Source organism: Dreissena polymorpha, chromosome 6, assembly GCF_020536995.1.
Source record: "Dreissena polymorpha isolate Duluth1 chromosome 6, UMN_Dpol_1.0, whole genome shotgun sequence".
Lineage (NCBI taxonomy): Eukaryota > Metazoa > Mollusca > Bivalvia > Myida > Dreissenidae > Dreissena > Dreissena polymorpha.
Genome location: NC_068360.1, coordinates 105,778,514 through 105,803,560, shown reverse-complemented (window position 1 = coordinate 105,803,560; position 25,047 = coordinate 105,778,514). Strand labels below are relative to the sequence as shown.

Sequence of the window (25,047 nt, the reverse complement as noted above, 5' to 3'; positions counted from 1 at the left end):
AATATTGTAAAAAAAACATTGAAAATTGAAACTAGCGACAGCTCCCTTGCAAGGATATTTTGGATTAGATGGGTTACCTCCCCTTATCTATCGTTACTCTCTATATAATTATTATAGTCAACGGTTATATTCAACGGGGAACCAGTTTAATTTTGGATCTCCAAAAAGGAGGTTTTTGCGAAGGTCAATATTTCACGCTGCAGAAACAGAACAGAACTTAGAAGGTAAATTGTGAAAAATCTAAAGACTTCTAGGTAAATAAGCACAGCACATGGTTGAAATTAATGAGTAATGTAGCCAAAACTAGAATTGCATTATGTTTGAATGTACTTTGCATGACATGAAATGGGTAAATTTCCCAATTTTTCATTAAAAAGTAGGTGGGTGGGGGAAAGGGTGTCAGACAATTCACCCCCAAGACAATTCACTCCAGAATTTGATTTCCTTGGACAATACACCCCCAAGACAATTCACTGCCATATTTTTTATATGATATTGCATTGTCATTGACCTTATCGCGATGACGTCACAAAAGGGGCAGTCCCTTAGCGACGGTGAAAACAATGCCCTAGATACGGTCGATTTACTACGCTGATTGAGCACCTCTGCTGATATTTCGTCAATTGCAATCCTATTGGGAAGTCGATAGGTAATAAAATGTCCTGTAATTGGTGTTTAAAATGTCTTTTGACTATTATGACGGGTTAGATTGCACTTCGAAAGCCCGATATGATCAGAAAATAAAAGTAATTGGACTTAATGAATGTCCGTACAAATTGCAAGCTGGATGAAGGAAAAATGACCCGACCAAGTGGCCGATGATCGAGTACGGCGACATTCATGATTAACTTTCTCACTGAGACACCGGGTAAATTCGTTTATTCTGTAATAATGGGAGTATCCTTGTAGATGTTGATGTAATGAATATTGTCGTTCTTTTCAGGGTTCATTCATCTTCGAACATTATAATTATATTTCTACTATGTCAATTTAAAATGCTAATGTAAAGCTGTAAAATACGTAGGGACAGCTGGTACATGACTTACTGAAAGCCTTAGTTGTGTTCATTGTAATGAGAACGAGTGACAAATATTAAAATTAACACACATATATCTGTATAAATATTTGTTTTTCAAACATTATTTACCCCCGTTGCTGTCAAACGTAATTTCTTTTTTATGATGTCGATCGTTTATTGTCGTAACATTAAATCTTAATACGGAATGACGTCTTTTTAATTAACTGATACACGCTAAATACGTTACTTGTTTTTTATGTAAATTTTATAATTAAATACTTTAATTAATTAATCGGGCTAGTATCTTTACGGTGTAAATTTCTGATAATCTAAATTGGACATGACTTTATTTTTGACCATATGTCACATATCTAATTTAAGCAACTGTTCAGTACATCGGCGCTAATTATTCATCCAAATGACTGCTTAATACTACCAGAAAGAGGAGACATGGTGGCATCTATCGTGTTAAATGACACTGTCTGGACCACCCAGTGTGGTTTATGACACCTTTTTGTCAGTTAAGTTTGGACAATATTTGATCAAAACGAGATAATCGGATTATGCAAAACAAAGGGGCAATTAAACACCAGAATACAAAAGCTTACACGATTTTAAGACTGATGCAAACAATCAAATGAAAAATATTGCATTTAATTTAATTAAATGTTTATTTAAGGTGTAAACGTGTTTTATAAAGCAACTGTATATTCAATTATTTCGGCATTAAAAATTTGGCTTAAATGACTGCTCAGTATGACAAGAGATGACATAGAGGTATCATAAATTGTGTTTAATAACCACAGGTGGTTTATGCAGAGCCCCAAGTATAGGTCCCCAGCTGGCTTTATGACACCGTGTTTTCTTTGTCTGGACAGTATCCGATCATAACGAGATAATCGGTTTGTGATGAAGAAAGGGGCATTCAAATACCTAACATGCGGAAACAAAAAGTGTCGAAATTGGTGTGAATTAAATAAAAACAATAACATTTATCATGAGAATTTATTTAATACGTAACAAGGTAATAAGGTAACAAATATAGAGGTTCAAATCAGCTACTATATGTTGCATATATTTAAAATTTATTGGTTGTTTGTTTTCATCCTTATTTGTGTTCGTTCACTAAATTGAATTTATTATGAAAGAATTTCTATTTCTGGGTATCTTTATTCTAAAAAATGTTCGCGAAGATGTGCCTTAACTTAAGAAAATTGCGAGCAGTGTTAAATATTTCAATGCAAATAAAATGGCGACAGCGCTTTTGTTTTCACTGTCGTCAAGGGGCATGTAACTCTAACTGACGCAAGTGCCCGGATGTTGCGATAAGGTCAATTTGCTTTTGTCATATTTTAAAATAAGTTGTGAACAGATGTTTGGGATTATAATTTTGACTCTGTAGCATAATTTTGATGTGAAGATAATAAATGTAGTATGTAAATGAAAGATGAAATAGTGTTTTTTGTCAAATGCAATCCAACCAATGCTTTTTTCTATAAACTGTGTTACAACATATAAAATTTAAACAAATTAAGTATTTTGTATTTATAATATTTGTGCATTGGATTTAAATAACAGTCTGCGAAATAAGCGCACGCCCGTTGGCCTGGGCGTGTAAATTATAGCTCTGGCCTATTAAAATTGCCATATTGTACACCCGTCGTGCCAGTAGAAATTCCGTGTATCAATATTGTTTCATTTTTAAGTGTGATCAAAGTCATTATTTTGTGAGTACTTTGCGAAGATTTCCGACAGAACTTGGTTCAACTTCGCCTAAAATACGAGATTTAAACGCGTTCCGATTGGTCCATACATTCAACGGTCATTTTCGAGTCGTAACACAGGCCACGTGGTGAACAATTTAGACTGGTTATTTACTATTGGCACACGTCATGCTGATGTGTTTTCTGCTGAAGTAAACTTATCAACGTACGCGGCTTGCATTTCCGGAATAAACATCGTTTTACTTTGTAACCTTGTTTGTGTGTTTATTTCCAAAGTTGTAAGTCCCTACGCGCATAAGGCTGCATAATGCTTAAATACGTAGCTGGAGCGAAGCCAGGCAAGAAACTGCCCACTTCTGATCGTAAGTCAACAAATGACTATGAAAAATCACGGAAACGTGAATTTCAAGAAAAGTGGTAAAAAATCAGTGATGAAGGAGAAGCTACTTCTGTAAGACAGAGTTTAATAAGCTACCCTTAAAAACACAGCATAAGAAAAAAGTCAACATGTATGATAAAAGTATGCCATCTATGCCTTCACTTGTCAAGTAAACTTCTGGAAAATAACTATCAGGTTGCTTGTTTTACAGGATATGGTTTCTGACTAAGAGGATCTCCAGGATTGACATGACGCCTTATCAGTGATCGCTCCGCCCACTTAATCACGTGGCTCAGCATGAAGAAAACCTAGACAAGCTAACACCAAAATTGCTTCTTAACATGTAGCTTGTCTAGAAAATGGCGGACAAGTCGTTGCTAACGAGTGCGTCCGATTAATCAATCGCTGATTGGTGGATCAATTCTAGTGGGCGGAGCGATCATAGATAAGGCGTCATGTCAATTGCAGTGATGATTAGATGAACGAAGAAGTTGTTTATCACATGTTAAATACTTATAATTAATAAAGGACATAATTACATTGACTTGTTATATTGTGTTGCAATTGTTTTTGCAATAGGCTTTACAGTTAACATACCCTGGATACAATTTTACTTTTAATAGATTAACTGCTATTGAAAGATGAAACCCTTTAACAGGGTGTATATTTTAACAAATTTACTTTGGGCTAGTTATTTTGCTGCTGGGCTACTTGTCTTTACCATTCAAGTAGCCCGAATGGCTAGTGGATAAAATGAACTATCGTGAAGACTGAAATAATATTATTAGGTTAACTGCTATTTTATTATTTGAGAACTTTGTCAAATATTGAAGTAGATTAATTAGTTTCATTTAATTCTTAGAATTTTACATTATGACAATTACTTATTTATTCATGTTAGATGGGATAATTAATTTAATAAAATATAATGGTTTAATTGATAAGAAAACCTTATTTAAAAAAAGGAAAGTTAATCTGGTTGGAAGCGTGCTATTAATGGGTATTACAATCAAGCATTCACACACCTGACAAGGCTTTATCAAAGTGTCAACACAGATAAACAAAGACTTCAGTTACACACATTTACAAATAATTATGTTGGGCTGGGCAATTCTAAGACCTGGTATTGTATTAAAAAATTCCATTGTTGTTCATCTGATATTTTGATTATTATTTTTATTTAACTGCCTATAAACAAAAGTGTTTCATTAAAAAAAAATATTATTTTTATTCTTATTATCCATTAAGTTGTTGGATTTTCTCTCATTGAAGGATTAGTGTCGGATAGAAGTTGTGTTTTGTAATGTTGTGTATTGAAACATATTTTAGTCTGCAATTATCAGTATTCTTTTCAAAGCCAGTATCAAATTCACACCATTTTATGTTATAATTTTTTAAAATGCTACTTATACACCAATACCTCATGATTTATTAAATCTACTATAATACCACTAGTATGCTCCTCTTAAAAATGTTTTGAAATGTAATGTACTTTTTACAAAAATTGTACTCAATTCAAGTCCACTTCAATCACACAGTATGTTAACTCATTCCATACTACAGCCTTATCTCTAAGCAACCCCAATCAGTAATAGCCTTATCTACCATTAGATAATCAGTACCCTCATCAGCTCTAAATGCCTGACAGATTATCTGTTTATTGATACCTTTATGGGTGTGAAAAAGGTTGTTTTTTAGGTGTTGTTACTTTGTTGACTGATTATCATAACTTATCAAATAAAACAATTAGATTATTTCCCAATAATGTATCCAATACCATTATTATTTATTTATACACTTTTTACAAATATAAACTGTTTTAATGAATAAAATCAATGTTAAATAAAACATAAGCACATAATAAATTATTTAATGACATAAAAACAATAATAAGATATTGTTAATAATAAGATATTGTTAATAACAAAAACAAACATCAATAGATAAAAAGCACAGTTATGTTTCAATTGCAAGTAATTTTATGAAAAAAAGAAAGACATTCTGAGAACATCTTAATATGCTTTTATTAGAACTTCATAAAAATAAAAAAGAATACAAATAACTATCCTTAGAAAACAGATATTTGTAATTACTAAATCCTAAACAAACAGCAAAAGATAAAAAAAAATTGTCCAGGAGCAGGGGTGAATTGTCTAGGGGGTAAATTGTCTCCTCGGGGTGAAGTGACATGACGCCTTATCAGTGATTGCTCCGCCCACTTAATCATGTGGCTTAGCGGGAAGAAAACCTAGACAAGCTTTCACCAAAATGGCTTCTTTGCCTATAGACTGCATATAGATTTACGCGATATTCCGGATGATTTTATGGACTTGTTTAACACCACTTGTAAAGTGGTTGATGCAATTTAGTTATTCTGCAAATGCAAAAAAAATATACGATTAAAGAGAACATCAGCTATTTATAACGGGTAAATCGGTACATTAAACACGCTCCCAAACACTTGCACGCTTACCGAAATCGAACCCGTTATTACGTGTAATGGTGGAATTTGCAATAAATTAACACTTCACCGGTATTTACCCGTGTTATTAAAATAAATTTTACCGAAACATTCCCCCCTACCTGTGTATTTGACACGAAATAGCGCTTTATAACTGGGAATTTGGTGAAGTTTTTATGCGCTTTCTGACGCCGGGTGGGTACCTCAATATCCCACATGTTATTGCGTATAAAAGTGATATTAATCTTATTAAACATTGCTTATGGGACATTTATCAATCACTATAATTTAAAGCGCAAAACCAACACAGTAAGTTTGGACATTGTCTGATATAAAATTGTGGCACTTTGTGACTATATTGCGTCACGGCGTCTAAATTGATAATGTATTGTTTCTCAAAGTTCGTTTTAAGTTGCGTTGTGTAATTTTTTGATTTGACTTAAATGTCCAAGATTCGTAGATTATTCATCAGTTTGCATAATAAGGCAACAAGTCTTTTTGTAGCATATAACAACTTTTATTCTTGATTAAATATTGTATTGTAAATGTATTTTATTCTAATTTGTATTGTAATTCTTCTTTAAGAAATTGAGACAAGAAATAATCAGTAAAGAAATAACCAAGATACTCCAACACAAAATATAATCCGTCCAGCAAAACAAATGTCCAAATGTCCGTCTCTCTTGCACTTTCCCGTGAAGCCAGAAATTGGGATATTCACTTGTGCTTATTCAAAACCGCTTGGCTTGAATGGCTCGCTGCCTTGGCTCGAATGGCTCGAATTCCCTTGTCAAAAAAATAACCCACTTTCATACCAAAACACACTTAAACCAACATAAAACTGTGTTTTTTCTGAGTTTTTCTCAGCGGAAGTTGGTTTTTGCTATTAAAAGCGAGTTTTATGTGCGCTAAACTGTGCTTAACTGAGTTTAAAGTAGGTTATTTTAAGAAGATGTGTGTTTAAGCGATTTTTTTATTGTAAGGAGTCAGTTTTTTGTGTGTCAAAAGTGAGCCTTTTTATTTATGAGTTGGTTTATGTGTGTTTAAGTGTGTCTTTTTGTTTTATAAGCGAGTCTTTTACAACAGAAGTTGGTCTTTTTAAACAGAAGTGGGTTTAAGCGAGTTTAAATTGGTCTTTTTGTAAATAATTTGAGAGCTGAAACCAGGCTAAAAGACTCACTTTAAAACACTTTTCAATAAGTTGGTCTTTTGTTTATAAATAATACTCATCAATGAAACAATAATTCTTCAACTAGGTCTTTGTTTCATGTTTATAGCCATATATAATACAAGTCAATTGTAATGGGGCTTTTTTGCAGCTTGTTTGCCATTGTCCCTATTGTACATGTGTGTTTGCTCCCCATAATTTTTTGGTGAATATTGGATGAAAATGGCTCTTTCAGAACATCACAGGTTCACAAAATGATCAAACTAAGTTTTATACCTGAAAATGGAAGAGTTTGTGTTTAACTTTGATTTTTTTCTTTATATTTGTTTTTATTATAAACAATATCTTATGATTGTTTTATGTCTTAAAATTATTTTCTTTTTTTAAATTTTAAAACAATCTTATATGATTGTTTATATTTGTTTAAAACAGTATTTACTTGTTAAATCTGCATATTTAAATAATTATGGTATTGGAAACAATATTTTGGAAATAATCTATTTATTTGTGTATATAAGTTATGCAAGATTTTGATATTTTCATATGATGCCATCATATCCATTTTCTTAATTTGCAATAAAATAATAAGATGCCAAACATGACCTGTGTTACATAAACAGTCAACAAAATAACAAGACAATACCTAAAAACACCCCTTTTCACACCACTAACAATAAACAGATAACAATCTGTCAGGCATTCAGAGCTAAACAGGGTACTGATTATCTAGGGGTTAAGATAAGGCTACTGATAGGGTTTGCCCAGACATAAGGCTTATAAGACTTTTGATTGGTTCAAATTTTGGCACAGGAAATTATTTGAAAACAACAACTTTTGAAAAACAAGCTGGCTTCAGCAATTGAATATTGAGCTAAATTAAATTAACATTAAGACTTATAATTGATGTATTGAAATACTGTCAGCATGAAGTGTTGTGTGATGAAAACAATGTGGTTTTTACTACAATTTGGAAATCAATAAGTTTGTTGGAAAAGAGGCTCAACTGTTGTTTTTTTTTGGAATACTGAAGAACAGTTTTAACAGGTTTGTATTGTCATTTCTTCATCCTTTTTTTATTTAGTTTATTGAATTAATTATGATCATTATTATATTTTTGTATTGTCACTGGGAAATGTAAATTGATAAGTTAATGTATTGCAATTTAAAGGAAAAACAACACAATTTGAAGCAAAAATAGATAAACATACACATGACAAAGTGTAAATGTTGTGAACAGTGAATTATTGTGGTTGTGTTTTATGATTATTGTCATCTTTATTGTTATTTATAGATATTTCTGGTTATTACTGAACAGATTTCTTTCCCTCATATTTTAATTTTGAAGGTTAAACTCTTGCCCCAAGAGCAAAAGGGGTAATCATACTACCTGATGTATGGACTTTTACACCTGGTTTTTACCCTGCATGAGCTGGCCAACTTGAGGGGAACTGAAGTGGGCAAACCTCGCCCTGTCATTGAACAAGAAAGCTGGATTTGTTGAGAGGTAAAACTATACAGGTTATTGCATTTTAAAAAGGTCACTATTCTGACCAATGTGACAAATATTTTTAGAGTTTGAAATGTGATGAAAGTAAATTACAAGCTTTGGAAAATTACCAATTGTAAATATTTTGTCAAAACTCCTTTTCTTTTTTTGGTTCCAGAGTATCATTAAAGCTGAAATCCAGCATGAAACCAGGGAGGTGAAGGCCATCGCACAGGCCATGTGCCGACTATTCACTCCCCACCAGCTTGTGACTTGCTCCATGAAGGGAGCAACAACTACAACGGGGTCACCAAGACCAAGCCTCCCCGCTGCTGAGAGAAATGCAATCATTGGTACTTTTTCTTCATCATAAAAATTTGAAGAACCAGTTATCCGTATAGAAATTCAATACACAACCTACAAATATTTTTCAGATCACTTACTGTTTACAGTCGCATAAATGATCATTATATTACATCATTTGTGAAAAGGGGGAGTTTTTATTATCCAAGTGACAGTTAACAATAGTTTGTTTGTTTTTATTCATGAAGACAGGGATGGAAAAACTATGTCCGTGTCTCTAGTCACTATCTCCAGGACAATCAGTTAAAAACTCATTTGTGTTGACTTCCTTTATATGCAAATATTTAACCTCTTTTTCTGGCTAGAGTATTTTCTATTTAAGAACAGATTTTGTTTTTTTTGGCATGTTTTTAAAATGAATAGTCTATTATATTTTTTCAGATGTCATAGCCAAAACCTTTGACAAGCGTTGGTTGATGTTGAAGAAAAGATGAGAGGTTGTTTAAGGCGTCTGCGGCTGATGCACAAGTAGACTGAAGTCTTTGTAATTAAAATGTGCTGTTAAAATGATTATTTAACCTTTGTTTTCACTTTGTTATATAGATTTGCACCTGTTGCAACAACATTAACTTATTTTTATGCTTCCGGTAGGGTCTCATATAGCAGTTGAACTGTCCGTCTCTCTGTCTATCTGTCCGAAACCTTTAGCATTGGTCATAACTTTTGCAATATTGAAGAAAGCAACTTGATATTTAGCATGCATGTGTATCTCATTGAGCTGCACATTTTGAGTGGTGAAAGGTCAAGATCATCCTTCAAGGTCAAAGGTCAAAATCCAATGGAAGTAATAAGCTTTAAAGAGAGATAATTTCTATACCTGCCAAATGATAAATAGAAATTTTATTTCAAAGCAGCGCAGTAGGGGGCATTGTGTTTCTGACAAACACATCTCTTGTTTGAATTTATTCCATACAATCTTACTTTTTTCAGTTCTTTCTTTGTGTTCAATGTAATGTTATAACACTATTATATTTTATTATAACAATGCCATGTCTGTCAAATTAGTTTTATCATGCTGTGTATATGGATATATATGTAAAAATTTATGTTTTATCGTTTAAAAAAGTAATTAGAATTTTATTTATGATATTTTTGTTCTTATCATAAAAAAGTTTTTTAGTTTTCAAGTCGGTGAAAAGTGGGTTTTTACCGAGCATTTAACAGGTTTTAAAGCTAGTTTTAACTGCGTTTAATCTGTGAAAAGCACACATTTAGCTCACTTAATGTTTAAACAAAAACCCACTTTTAACTCGCTTAAGAACAGGAAAAAACGACTTGATGTGTAGAAGCGGGTGTACAAGCCAACATAAAGAAGGAAAACACACTTACTTTTAACCCACTTAAGTTGGTAAAATGCGGTTTTAAAGCGTGTTTTAACTGCGTTTAATCTGAGTTAAGCACACATTTAGCTCACTTAACACTCAAACTAAAACCCACTTTTAACTCGCTTAAGAACAGGAAAACCGACTTGATATGAAGAAGCGGGTTTAAAAGCCAACATAAAGAAGGAAAACACACTCACTTTAACCAACTTAAGTTGGTAAAATGCGGTTTTAAAGTAAGTTTAAACTGCGCTTAATCTGTGAAAAGCACACATTTAGCTCACTTAATGCTCAAACAAAAACCCACTTTTAACTCGCTTAAGAACAGGAAAAACCAACTTGATGTGTAGAAGCGGGTTTAAAAGCCAACATAAAGAAGGAAAACACACTCACTTTTAACCCACTTAAGTTGGTTTAAGTTAGTTTTAGTTGGTTTAAGTTGGTATAAGAAGGTATAAGCGTGTTGGTTTATGTGAGTGAAATCTAGGTTTTACCTACAAAAAACCTAGTCGGTAAGCAAAAAGTGTGTTTAAAAGACACGCTTTAACCCAGTGCCAATACCGCAGGGTTAAACACGGTTTTAACACGGATTAAAACCGGGTTTTGCCCACTTTTTTGACAAGGGAGAGGTCTCAACACGGTCCGTTTTATACAAAAATAGTGACCTTGGTGCTGACCTACTTGTTTTAGGGAGTAAACAGCGTTATCCATCACATTAACATAAACACATAACCATTAAAAATATAACTATAAACGGGATATAAAAATGTCCATTAATTTTTGGTCGTTAAATTATTTCTTACTATATAGGCTTATTTAACCTGTTTATATAAGCTGTTTTCATAAGCAGTTCGTGTATAATAAATATTTTATTGACCGCTAGATATAAGCGAATGTGCGTCATTCCTGTCCTAAATGTATTTCGCTCGTGACAATGTATCTCATGTTACTAAAATAGTGATGACCATATAGAAATAGTGTTACAAAATTAGTGTGTACGAAATGGAATACGGTCAGGCTATTATAAATTAATAAGGCTACCAATATCAGACGCTCGCGCAGGTACCGACTTCCCCGAAGTTACCTCATTTATTGGTTAACTAATATCAGTAATAATAACTCTTTTTACAATAGCATTTATCGATACGTCTTTATTAAAATAATAACAAAATGGTTTTCACTTGTTTCTGACACACACAGAAACGCGATTTTTAACGGGGATTTCGCAGTAAAGTTACACGAATTGGGTACCAAAATTCTCAATTATTTTACATGCACACATGACATAATACATACTTAATAATGCTTAGTTATTGCTTATATGACATTTCAAGTTTGTGAAATAAATTAATGTTCTATAAAGGGGATCTCGGTAAATCTTGAAGCTTCCACTCGCTCTTGTCAAGACCGCATTGCCTCGTTGGAAATTTCCGCTTTGGAAACGAAATAAATTCAATGTCACCAACTAATCTGTCAGGATATCGATTGTCCGAGTTACATAATCCCGATTGACACCGTTTAACCATTTTTAATCGTTTTTTTTAAGAGGAAAACAAAAGAAACTCGTTGGAATAAAAGTGAACCTAAACATGTAGCTTGTCTAGAAAATGGCGGACAGGTCGTTGCTAACGAGTGCGCCCGATTAATCGATCGCTGATTGGTGGATCAATTCTAGTGGGCGGAGCGATCATAGATAAGGCGTCATGTCAATTGTCTTGGGGGTGAATTGTCTCGCTTCCGGGGGGAAGATCAAGGGCAATAGTTTTACAAGTGAAGAAGGTGGCCTTGTCTTTGGTTTTATTTTCAATGCATGTTGCCTTAGCGCTATGTTATGACACTGACACAAATAGGCGTTCTTGTGTCACTTTCTGTTTTGATGAAATGGATTTGACTGTTTGCTGCTTTTCGGAACTTGAAATTTGGGCAAAAATATATCCCCTGCCCCCTTAACCCTTTGCATGCTGGGAAATTTGTCGTCTGCTAAAATGTCGTCTGCTGAATTTCTTAAATAAGCATTTTCTTTGATTTTTTTTCAAAGAATACTATTAGAAAAGCAAACAGTTTGGATCCTGATGAGACGCCACGTTTTGCATAGGCCTTTAAAGGGGCCTTTTCACAGATTTTGGCATTTTTTAACTTATTCATTAAATGCTTTATATCGATAAATGTAAACATTGGATCGTAAAAGCTCCAGCAAGAAATCAAGAATAAAACTTAAAAAATGAAAAGAACATTGCGCGGACCAGGTTTCGAATCAGTGACCCCTGGAGTCCTGCCAGAGTCCTGAAGTAAAAACGCTTTAGCCTACTGAGCTATTCCGCCGAGTACATATGCTTGAAGTATTTTATACCTTATATAAGCAATCTTCGTAGTTTCACAAAATTTAAGGACAAAAACAGAACTCTCCAAATTATTCAATCGTTTCGCGTTGCAACGCTTTATAATTTTTAACCAGGTTTTCCGAAGGAAAAAACTGGTTATTAGATTGGCGAATGCGGGCGGGCTGGCTGGCTGGCGGGCTGGCGGAATAAGCTTGTCCGGGCCATAACTATGTCGTTCATTGTCAGATTTTAAAATCATTTGGCACATTTGTTCACCATCATTGGACGGTGTGTCTTGCGAAATAATTACGTCGATATCTCCAAGGTCAAGGTCACACTTTGAGTTCAAAGGTCAAAAATGGCCATAAATGAGCTTGTCCGAGCCATAACTATGTCGTTCATCGTCAGATTTTAAAATCATTTGGCACATTTGTTCACCATCATTGGACGGTGTGTCGCGCGAAATAATTACGTCGATATCTCCAAGGTCAAGGTCACACTTTGAGTTCAAAGGTCAAAAATGGCCATAAATGAGCTTGTCCTGGCCATAACTATGTCATTCATTGTGAGATTTTAAAATCATTTGGCACATTTGTTCACCATCATGGGACGGTGTGTCCCACGAAAGAATCACGTCAATATCTCCAATGTCAAGGTCGCCACGACTAAAAATAGATTTAAAAAAAAAAAAAAACTTACAAAGGGGGTTAATTTTTTTTGGTCATTTCAAAAGTTCAGTTTGAGTTTTCTCCCTTTATCAGATTTTTTTTTCACAATGAAAACCTGGTTTTGTGACAATTTTGTCCCTTGTTAGGTTTTAAAATAGTCAAAAGATGCATATAATGGCTATATTAGACCATGGTAAATGTTCAGTATTACTGTTTCCTCACAAATATCATAACTAAAACGAAAATTTGCGAATCTGAAACAACTTTTTTCAATTTTGTCAATTTACCAAAGCGTGAAAAGATCCCTTTAAAATTCGGTTCCCGCACTCAGAAAGGGTTAATGAATGTTATCCACTTTTATAATTGATTTTTTTGTTGTTGGTATTGAATGTATTTACTACAACAAAAATTTTGTTGGTCAAATGTTGAAAAAAATCCATTAATTGAACAATGATGAAATTATTCACATACTTAAGTGTCGTTACAGTACTGTAGATTTCGTCTGTGTGGTTAATCAAGTGTATCTACTGTAGATTATTTTTAATTTATTGAACATCATTTTTTCACACCTGAGGATGTTGACGTCTGCTGCATCTTTTAGGCTTGAAAGCCACAGGTTGTGAACAAATGTGTGCATATATTTTATTTCTTAGTTCCATCCTCACCTGAATAATTACATGACAGTGTGTGATGATGAATATGTATTATCATGCTTATGACAATGTGTTGACCTGGAGCTCCTGCAGTTAAGACTCAAAATGTGGGAAGAATTTTCAATATTAAGAGCTTAATTCTATGCATTAATCTCTGACTCACTGAAAAACATATTTTAAAGTTGACATGGTCATGTGCCATGTGGATCAACCAGAGTACCTAATTTTAGCTCCACCTATATTGTATTGTTACCTCCGAAACAATTTACATGGACCCTGGTCCCAGAATGGAAATCGAATACTGGTTGCTGGTGTGACTGCACCAAATTGGCCTTTATTATCAGGCGATCAATTACTTGTAAATGAAAATCTACGGTGGAAACTTTTTTGCATTATAATTATTATTAATATTTATTATTGTTACAGTTACATGTAAGTTGTGTCAATACCATCAGTTAATTCGTAGAAATATGGGATATTACGTAACCAAATGCATTGATGGTGTGCACATCACAATTTCAGCAAGAAAAGATTTTTCAGATACCAAATAGACAATTTTATGTGTTAAGTTTCTTTTTGATAAATTTATGCAGTTGTTTTTTACTAACAATATAATATCACCACTATTGAATGCCCATAATCTATGAGCTGTTAGTTTGTAAGTTTCCATTTTTATTTAATGTCATTTATTAATTTAAAAAATCCAAATAGTGCCTTATGCCCTCTTAAATACATGCATCCAGTCTTATCTTATTTTGTCACATTAGACCCCTAGAGAGCACAGTCACCCACGGTTTATTAGATTACAATCAGTAACACAGTAACTGATAAGCTGAAGGACACACTCCACACAAATATCTTATTATCTCCAGGTCAAACAATCTTGAGATTTGAGGGTTTTTTATTAATTTTAAATGAAGACGAAATAAGTTGTTTTTTTATTGAGGAAAACAAGTATTATAATAATTGTTTTAAACAATGTGTTGGCATGGTAAATCTATCAGTTGTATTTGATTTAATTATTGAGAACAATGGGCTAATGAATCTGCAGATTAATTTCACAAAGACAATATTATCAGTTTTAAATACATAGTTTTATTTGTTTGTAATACTACTGGCAATCTTCTTAGTTTTTTACTACAAATCCTTACTTTTTGTTTATCCCTTTACCCCTTAGATACGTATTTTGACGCATTTGTAGTCACTTAGAAAGTTATATTTAATTCAAGACCTTTCTTACTAGATCCAAGTTTTAAAGGCTTCATTTCCAACCCATAGATACTGATGAGCAGCAAACAGCATAAAACCTGAACAGCCTGCGTTTTATTCACAGGCTGTTCTGAAGTTATGCTGTTTGCACATAGCCACTTCCACTTTGCTTTTGTGTGGGAAAGGGTTAAACAAGTGTTATATTTTTATGCTTCCCGAAATAAAATTTTGACGGAGCATATAGTGGCCAGTTTGTCCTTCCTTCCTTCTTTCCGTCACACTTTTGTTACGGTTTCTCATAGCGCCTTCAACACTTTACCGATCTCTTTCATATTTGGCATGTAGGTACCTTGCATGGACCTCTACCTTTTGATGAGGTTTGAGGTCAGTGGGTTCAAGGTCAAGGTCACCGAGGCTAATAATAGATTTTCTGGCACGCTTTTGTTACAGTTTCTCATAGGGCCTTCACTACTTTACGGATCTCTTTCATATTTGGCATGTCTAAGGTACCTTGCATGTACCTCTACCTTTTGATGAGGTTTGAGGTCACTGGGTTCAAGGTTAAGGTCACAGAGGCCTAATAATAGATTTTCTGTCACGCTTTTGTTACAGTTTCTTATAGGGCCTTCACTACTTTACTGATCTCTTTCATATTTGGCATGTAGGTACCTTGCATGGACCTCTACCTTTTGATGAGGTTTGAGGTCACTGGGTTCAAGGTCAAGGTCACCGAGGCTAATAATAGATTTTCCGTCATGCTTTTGTTACAGTTTCTCATAGGGCCATCCGCCTTCACTACTTTACCGATCTCTTTCATATTTGGCATGTAGGTACCTTGCATGGACCTCTACCTTTTGATGAGTTTTTAGGTCACTGGGTTAAAGGTCAAGGTCACCGAGGCTAATTATATATTTTTCCGTCACACTTTTGTTACAGTTTTTCATAGCGCCTTCAATATTTTACTGATCTCTTACATATTTGGCATGTAGGTACCTTACATATAAAGACCTCTACCTTTTGATGACGCTTGATGTCATTTGGGGTCAAGGTCACCGAGGCTAATAATAGAATTTTTTTAGGTGGTTATTAACACATAGATTGACAAAGCGCATCATCGGGGAGCATCCATCGCTTTCAACGATACTTGTTGTTAGGAGTTTACTAAGGAGTTATAATGCTAGGGTTAAAAATGATTGAAAAAGTACCAAACAAATATTTGTGCAAATGGGGTGTCACTGGGCCAATTGTTGTCCTGCTCATTTGACACTTTACAGTAAAACTTGTTGTTCAATGGCATAAGTTGGCAGTCATTTAGTCCAGCCCAAAAAAGGGACCTTTTACACAATTCAATATTCAGTATCATAATTTAAGATTCAATGTGACAGACTTTCAATTGATTTAAGGGCTTCTAAATGCTCACACCTCACATCAAAGATGATAAACAGTCTCTGGAAAAACCACAATGGGATTTCAATCAGGCAACATTCATTTTAATTTGTTCCCAGCATTTCATAAGCACTTTTTATATTGATCATTAAATTGTTCATCATAATCCATAAATAAACATTTAAAATGTATTTACAATTTCTTTTGAACATTCTCTCCAAATGCTTTGTGACACTATTTCCAATATTCTATCAGAAATTGTGTTTTTGTTTTGTCTCTTTTTAATTCACCCTAGGGTGTGATGAAGATACAAAAAAGTATGTCAAGGGAAGCTCTGATTTTCTCATTAATTATTTCAAGATAAAAGAGTTGTACATTTCATGCAAATTAAATATGCTTCAAAACATTAAGGGTATTGCACATGCTTGATAATAGTTTCTTTGTGTCTCACATTGATCACTGAAGCACAAGCTGCTATCTACTGTTGTGCAAATGTCAAATTATAATCTAACTTTCATTTTTACCTGAAGTATTTAGTACAAATACCATTTCATAATTATTTGATGAGTTGATAAAACTTTTTACCTGAGAAATGGGGTTATATTTTCAATAAGTTGCCAGTAGCAGACATGGGGTAATCATAATTGTTAATCTGTTATCATCATGATTATTAATTGATTACTTTTTCATTAATCATGGATTGATCATTAATTATAGCTTTTGTATTACTTAAATAATAATTTTATAGATTACCTCTACAAGAGGTCATTACTCATTATTATTTTATGATTATGATTACTTTTGACCAAAAAGCAGATTCAATTTAAATTCATGAAGACAAATGACACATTAACAACATCGGATGAGACACTTGCCAACTTCTCATGTAGTTAATTACTCAAGTGGTGTAGATCTCTGATAGCTCTCGGTCCGAGGGGTATTTAAAGGGATTAAGTCTGAACAATAGTTCTTATTTGGAACTTGCCTACAACTGGTTTTTCCGCTAATTTACATGAGGTACAAATAAAATTGACCTAGATCCATTGTTATTCCCCCCTACAGGTGAAAATGGAGGGGACTTATGGTTTTTGCTCTGTCTGTCAGTCAGTCAGTCTGTCAGTCACACTTTTCTGGATCCTGTGATAACTTTAAAAGTTCTTCATATTTTTTCATGAAACTTGAAAATATGGATAGATGGCAATATGGAGATTATGCACGTCACTTCATTTTGTTCCTACGTCAAGAATTCTGGTTGCGATGGCAACAAATAGATTAGAAATATTGCTGAAAATAGTGGATCCTGCGATAATTTTTTAAGTTCTACATATTTTTTCATGAAACTTGAAACATGGATAGGAGGCAACATGGAGATTATGCATGTCAATTCATTGTGTTCCAATGTCAATAATTCTGATTGGTATGGCAACAAATAGACTAGAAATATTGCTGAAAATGGTGGAGTTTCATCGGTATTGGACTTATATTGCTTGGAAATAGTCTTGTTCAAACTAAGTAAGTACGGTACCAGAATATTCATGTGACACTAGGGTCATAATGGTAAAAAGTTTATCGTACCTAACAATTAGTGGAGTTCCGAATACAGTCTATTGCATTGATGATATGCATTTATGCAAAAAATAAGTGTTGGAGCTTTAATTAGGTGTGGGAACAGTTAAGTAATCAGTCAAATAATTGATTTCATGAGAATTTTAGTGAACCATGTTAACCCATGTATACAAGTTACATTTTGAAAAAGCTATTCATGCAACTTCTGCACCAGTGGAGTCAGACTCTGGCATTTTCTTTCCTTTCTGATAGAAGTTGAATGAGTGACGGCACTTTTCAAATGCCCATGAACATCAAATGCAATAATCATGCAGTACCATGCATCTTTCTTTTTTGTGCAAGGTAATAGGATAAGAATTAAGGGTGTCACGGTACTCTGTGGGACGGTATATCGTAATAGTCTCCTCTCAGTACGGTGCATGATACGCCTTCGAGTGCGTATGGTACGGTACAGCATTTTTCATATGCGCCAACGCGCCAAGTAAACTTTAAATGTTTGGATGTTGTAACAATACGCGGCAAGAAAGATTCCATTGGCGCAATCAATAAAATATGTGGCACAGTAATTGGATCAATGTTAACGGAAATTCTTCTAATATCATCTCATATCACATTATTAAATGACAAATTTTGTAATCATGAATTTAAAATAAAATAACATTTTTTACAAATTAAAGAAATGAATGTATGTAGAGGTCTTTAAATAAAATTGAAAAAATGGTTTGTATGTTGTTTCCATCTGACAATACGTATCCCGTTACGTATTGTATCGTACACACTGTACCGCGATACGTATAGTAATGAAGGGGAGCGTACCATGACACCCTTAATAAGAATAGGATTTTTTTTTATAGATGAACAGTGGTTGATAAAGGGTCTAGAAGCCCAAATATTATTAAATGCATGAATTAATACATTTGTAATCAATTTGATCACTTTGGTTGAGATTACCAATTAATAATATATCAATGAAAAAAACATTAATCATGTTAAAAAATAAGTTTTAATTAATTTCATTGATTTTTTTTCGAGTAATTGACCACATGTCTGCCCAGTTGCAACTGAGAGTAACATTCTTTTGTGACATAGACATTTTGCTTCACTTCATTATAAGAGCTATCACACTGCAGTTTATAAATTAACTGATAAGATAAGCTATTGGGAGACATCACCGACCCCAGTAGACAGATTATCTCCAGAGCCAATTAAATATGCAGGTTTTGTTTTTTGCTATAATTAGCACATGCTTAACAGTTACATGTATATGTTTCAATTGTACTTTTTCGTGGAAGCTGTCTAAGCCAGCTTTTTACCTTACCTGACCTTTGTAAGACAGACTGTCCAATAAAATTTCCTGCGGCTAGACACAAATAAAGACACTTCATTTATTCCATTGGCTGATTTGAGCGATATATATATATGGTATGTCAATAAAAGATTCTTATTGTGTTTTCAACAATATCATGAAAATATTATTTTTGATTATTTCACCATATTGACGTTGCCAAATGTGTAGGGAATGCTTGCAAAAAAATAATGATGTTATAATATATTATACATTTTGGGAAGTAATTTAAGTATTTCTTTGCATCAATAGAAAATAACATAAAATAATGACCACTTAAACATTAAAATTATTGAAATCCGAACAAGATGTAGCCCCCCCCTCCCTAGCAATTGCTGTGAGGGGTAACAAACACCTGGACATTAAACCCGGGGCGGGGGGGGGGGGGGGGGGGGGGGGGTTGTTCCGCTGAGACTTGCGAAATGTTACCCATTTTTATACTGGAACTCTGATAAAGTACACCCATTTTGATACAAGATTTTTTTTTAAAGCATACCCATTTGTATACGATACCATTGAGAATGTGGACCCATTTCAATACAAGAAGTTTTATAAACTGGACCCATTTAAATACTAGAATTTGATAAAGTGGACACATTTCATACTTGAATTTTAATTTCTGTCATATCAATACAGTATACTTATTGAATTTGCTATGTTATCTTTAAGGCTACTGAAATTTACTTTTTGATACCCATTTATATGGTGTGCGGTAAAAATGCCAGAGGTAAAAATGCCATAGGTAAAAATGCCAGAGGTAAAAATGCCAGCGGTAAAAATGCCAGAGGTAAAGTGGTAAAAATGCCATAGGTAAAAATGCCAGACGTTATATAGTATAACAGATTTTTGAGCAATATTTTTTAAGGATATTGAGTATTGTACGGAAACATTTTTTTTTTTAATTGAACATGTTGTTAATGGTTGGGAATTTGTGTTTCTTTGATGAATCGGTCATTAAAGAAAACTTGTTAAATTCATTGTAAAAGGATATTGAGTATTGTACGGATACATTTTTTTAATTAAACATGTTGTTTGAGAATAATGTGTCAGTAATACATGTTATTTTATATTGTATTCTAAAGATTCACATGCTTTTCTTAAGAAATGAAAGATTCAAATGTGTCTTATTCATATTGTTTCTGTGTCTTAAATGTGTCTTATTTATATGTGACTACGTGCTTATTTTTTGAAGAAATGAAAGATTCATATGTGTCATATTTGTATTTTATCCATGTCTTAAATGTGTCTTATTTAAGACTACAGGCTATACCGCCAGTGTGATGCAATAGATCTTATTTCTTAATCTCCACTTTCACACTTAGCGCTGTCTTTATAATAAGGCTACCTCTATTTCAAGGACAGATTACTGAAAACTAAATAAAAAGTACAACGGTGATGTTGATCCATGTTGATGTTGATTCTAGCTAGATCATATTTAAGTAAATTATATTAGTTCGGAATTATACAATTGCGTACGCTATGCTTAGAATATATATACATTTATTAACATTTATTAACTGTACTGATATCCACATCAAATAATGATTTTACCTGTATTATTTGCCATTGAACGCGTATTTAAAATAATAATGGTAAATAAAACGGATGCTTGCAATAATTGTCGTTAACTTTTTCAAACGGTATAAATATAAGACAATGGTAGAGCGTTTACTATTTATTGAAGTTTTTATAAGGTACACAACAATTTAGCAATAAATGAAATCAGTTATTTTGGCAGTAAATCCAATTTTTCCAGTACAGTAGCCAGGTGCCTGTGTATTGAGCTAATAAGATAGTGATCAACACAGCAGGTTGCTAATACACAGTGTAGACTTCCCCTGACTTTTATTCAAGCACAATAAATCCCAATATTACAAAATTAACAGAACAGCGAGTTTATTTGCGACATAAGCATAAACAGCTAAACATCAAACTACCATAATAATAAATACACAATACACATGCATCAAAATAACACCAAAAATATGTTTATGCATTTTGTACAAATATATGACTTGTGAGAATGTGTGATGTAAGAGAAAGCTCTGTCTGTTTTAACAAAGTTAAGTGAATTTTTAAAATCCGCAATTGATAAAGAAAAAAATACAGTTAGATGTTATGTACAAAATTTTAGTTGTGGGGGGAAAATTTACTCTCTAAAAAATCTTTATATTATCTGCTCTAAGTTTAAATGCTGTAATTAGCAAGACGTATCAATACATGCCTCATTTAATAATCAATCTATTATGCATTTATATATAAGCAAATTTCTGATTTCAATAGTTTTATGGTTTCCCATATTTATGCCCCCTTCAAAGAAGAGGGGGTAGATTTTTTGTACATGTCGGTCAGTCCGTCCGTCCACCGAATGGTGATGTATATCATTTGATGTATATCAAAGTTATAATGGCAGACACAGTATGGCCAGATAAGAGATTAGCCCTCCCCAATTAAATCAACTTTTTATAATAATTTAAACATTTATAATTTGACTTCATTCTCATTCACAATCTTACTTTGTGTAAATTAGTATAAATAATGGTTTGTTTATTTTGTGTAGTTAAAATCATCGAAGAATGTGCTTAATTAAAAAAGTGCTTCAGTTTTATAAGTTAAGGAAAGTTTTAATAAATTGATCATTTAATATATGATTTAATTTATAAATTTAGTTTTGAAACAAGAGTCATTTAATAATTAAGATAAGAATTTAATTAATAATTTATAATTTTAATCCATTGATCAAGGAATATTAAATCTAAGAATTTAATTTAAAACAGGTGCTTGTTGATCAAGTTATAATATAGGAAGATAATTTAATAAGGTGTCTTAGCTCAGGTAATATTAAATACCACACAATACCTGGAAATAAGACAGCATTTTGTCTTATTACCAGTTATTGTGTGGTGTAAATGGTGGATTGGTTGTTTATTGTCTTTCTGTGTTCATTTGCTGAAATATGACAATGAATTTATAAAAATGAAGCTCATTCTATTACACGAAAAGGAATTTTGTATAATGGGAGAGTTTGTAAGTTACAATATTCATGTAACACACATAAATCCTATTTTAAAGGTAACTGGCCGTCAACTGCAGTAGTCTGTTGTATCTTATGGAGAAATTGCCATTATTACATTATGCAGTAACAAGTCAACTAAACAGCCTGAATGTTGTTGGGTTAAAATGGTTAAATTGCTGATAGAAAGAAAAAGAATTCACATATGAAACATTATAAATTGCATGCTTATGTGCCTTCTTTATAAATTCCATGAGGCCTTTATATTTTATGCCCCCGGTAGGGTGGCATATAGCAGTTGAACTGTCAGTATGTCAGTCTGTCCGTCCGTCCGAAAAAAAATTAACGTTGGCCATAACTTTTGCAATATTGAAGATAGCAACTTGATATTTGTCATGCATGTGTATCTCATGAATCCGCACATTTTGAGTGGTGGAAGTTCAAGGTCAAGGTCATTCTTCAAAGTCAAAGGTCAAATTGCGGCACAGTAGGGGGCATTGTGTTTCTGATGAACACATCTCTTGTTTTATCTAAATTTAGAATAGCATATAATACATTTCATATTATTTGGTGTTCATCTGATATGCTCATTTGTATTTTCAGTTTGGCCATGCCCAGGAGGGAGTGACTGATTTATGGAAGCACAAGCCATCTCGACATGATGAATCATCCCCAACAGCGCTTGAGGATGGTTTCTTGCTCGATGAGGATGAATCCATAACTGAGAACTGAGGATGATACTTCTCTCAACACTGCATTGTATGAAGACAAAGCAACTCAGTGTGGTTAGTCATCGTCAACAACAGAACCAGACTCAGCTGACGTTGGAGACTGTCAAGTTGAGATCACTGTGCCTATCAGGGTTGAGTGTTACATACTGAACGAAGTGATCCAAAGCAATTTATTGTCAATACGCACGCTAGAGACCTGGACATTCGCTTTTTACATTCAGATCAAAGCATGGCAAAACATATTTAAGGATGAAAGTATGTGTTAATGAAGCAGGACACACTACTGAATATGTTCATGGTTAGGAAGTTGCCCAGAACCAATTTTTTGTGGGAACAAATTTCTAGTGGTTATCTTTTTGCCCTTTAGCTCACCTTAGCACAATGTGCTAATGGTGAGCTTTTTTGATAGCCTTTTGGCAGTCGTGGAGTGCGTGTTGTGTGGCGTCAACATTTGCCTTGTAAACAATCTTGAGGCCACATTAATTGTCCAAACTTCATGAAATTTGGTTAGAACATTTTTCCAAATGAAATCTTGGACAAGTTAAAAAATTGTTCCGGTTTATTGTCCGTCATCATGAAACTTGGTCAGAAGATTTGTCAAAATGATATCTTGGGCAAGTTCAAAAATGGTTCCGGTTGGTTCAAAAACATGGGCACCAGGGGGTGGGGCATTTTTCCTTATATGTCTATATATAGCTATAGAAAAACCTGGTATCCGGACAATCTCTTCTACAGACAATCGCTCCTACGCTAAATTTGATAAAGCGGACGGTCGCTCCTACGATGTTTTGACAGGGCGGACAGTCGCTCCTACAATGTTTTGCAAGGGCAGACAGTCGCTCCTACGATATATTTTGACAGGGCGGACAGTCGCTCCTACATTATTTTGCCAACCCGGACAATCGCTCCTACATTATTTTGTCAACCCGGGCAGTCGCTCCTACATTCTTTTGACTCCACGGCAAAATGTAGTGTACGCCGATCAAAGGCTAACACCTATGATTAACCGACAATTAAAATTGCCAACTTGTGTCGAAAAATGCGAAATAAGCCAGATATTTAAATTTGAAATAGAAAATGTCTGTACATTTGAATTCGCCATTATGTTGCATTTCATGAATTTTGTATTCAATGTATAATTGATTGAAGCGATTGAATGATTTGGAAAGTTCTAGTGATGTCGTTTAAATTTGTGCAACTACGATGATATAAGGTATAAAATACGCATCTTATGTATCCTTGGCAGGATAGCTCAGTTGGCTAATGCGTTTTTTACTTCGAGTCCTGCTGCGGGCTACTTTTGTTTTCCTTTTTTAAATTTTATTTTTGATTTTTTACTGGAGCTTTTAAAATTTAATGTTTACATTTATGAATATAAAGCATTTAATGACAAACTTCAAAACATGCCAAAATCTGTGAAAAGGCCCCTTTAATGTGACGCCATTCTGTAATCTTTATGCACGGTTCGCACATCATAGGTGTCAAAGTGGTCATTATCGATTGATACTACCATTGTTGTTATAGCAATTATTGATTTAATGCGGTTTTTATGTTTATTCCATTCGCAAAATGGCACTTATTCCAATAAATGTAATATAGGAAAGAATGTCCCTGATAGGAATAATGTAGGAACCATTGTCCAAAGTGCCCTTATAACTACTTTATATTTACAGAATCGACAAACTGTAACATAGTTTGTCAGTAAGTAAATTAATTAATTAAAATCAAATTGATCGGCTCATGTTAATTAAATTGGCTTTCTGTTAACAGGTTGGCAATTTTAATTGTTGGTTAATTATAGGTGTAAGCCTTTGATCAGCGAATAATATGTTTTGCCGTGGAGTCAAAAATAATGTAGGAGCGATTGTCCGGGTTGACAAAATAATGTAGGACTGACTGTCCGGGTTGGCAAAATAATGTAGGAGCGACTGTCCGCCCTGTCAAAACATCGTAGGAGCGACTTTCTGCCCTGTCAAAACATCGTAGAAGCGACTGTCCGCCCTGTCAAAACATCGTAGGAGCGACTGTCCGCCTTGTCAAATTTAGCTTAGGAGCGATTGTCCGGGATTCGAAAAACCTTTTTAACACTCTATAGAGTGTCCCAATGATATCATGAAAAACATGGCCACCAAGGGGCGGGGCTTTTTCCTTACATGACTATGGTAAAAACATGTTAACACTCTCAGTCGCATTTATAGTCCAATCTCCATGATGAAAAATTCTTATGTGATTAT

At 33.7% G+C, this 25,047-nt stretch overlaps 2 long non-coding RNA genes across 2 annotated transcripts; both read left to right on the top strand.

Annotated features, from left to right (window-relative positions):
- The first annotated feature begins 160 nt into the window (after nt 1-160).
- On the top strand, nt 161-23,446 carry LOC127835084 (uncharacterized). Its single transcript, XR_008028341.1, has 2 exons — nt 161-224; nt 22,686-23,446. It is a non-coding gene; the product is annotated as an uncharacterized LOC127835084 (long non-coding RNA).
- On the top strand, nt 7,810-8,713 carry LOC127835083 (uncharacterized). The gene is made up of 2 exons (XR_008028340.1): nt 7,810-8,254; nt 8,415-8,713. It is a non-coding gene; the product is annotated as an uncharacterized LOC127835083 (long non-coding RNA).
- Nucleotides 23,447-25,047: the final 1,601 nt, after the last annotated feature.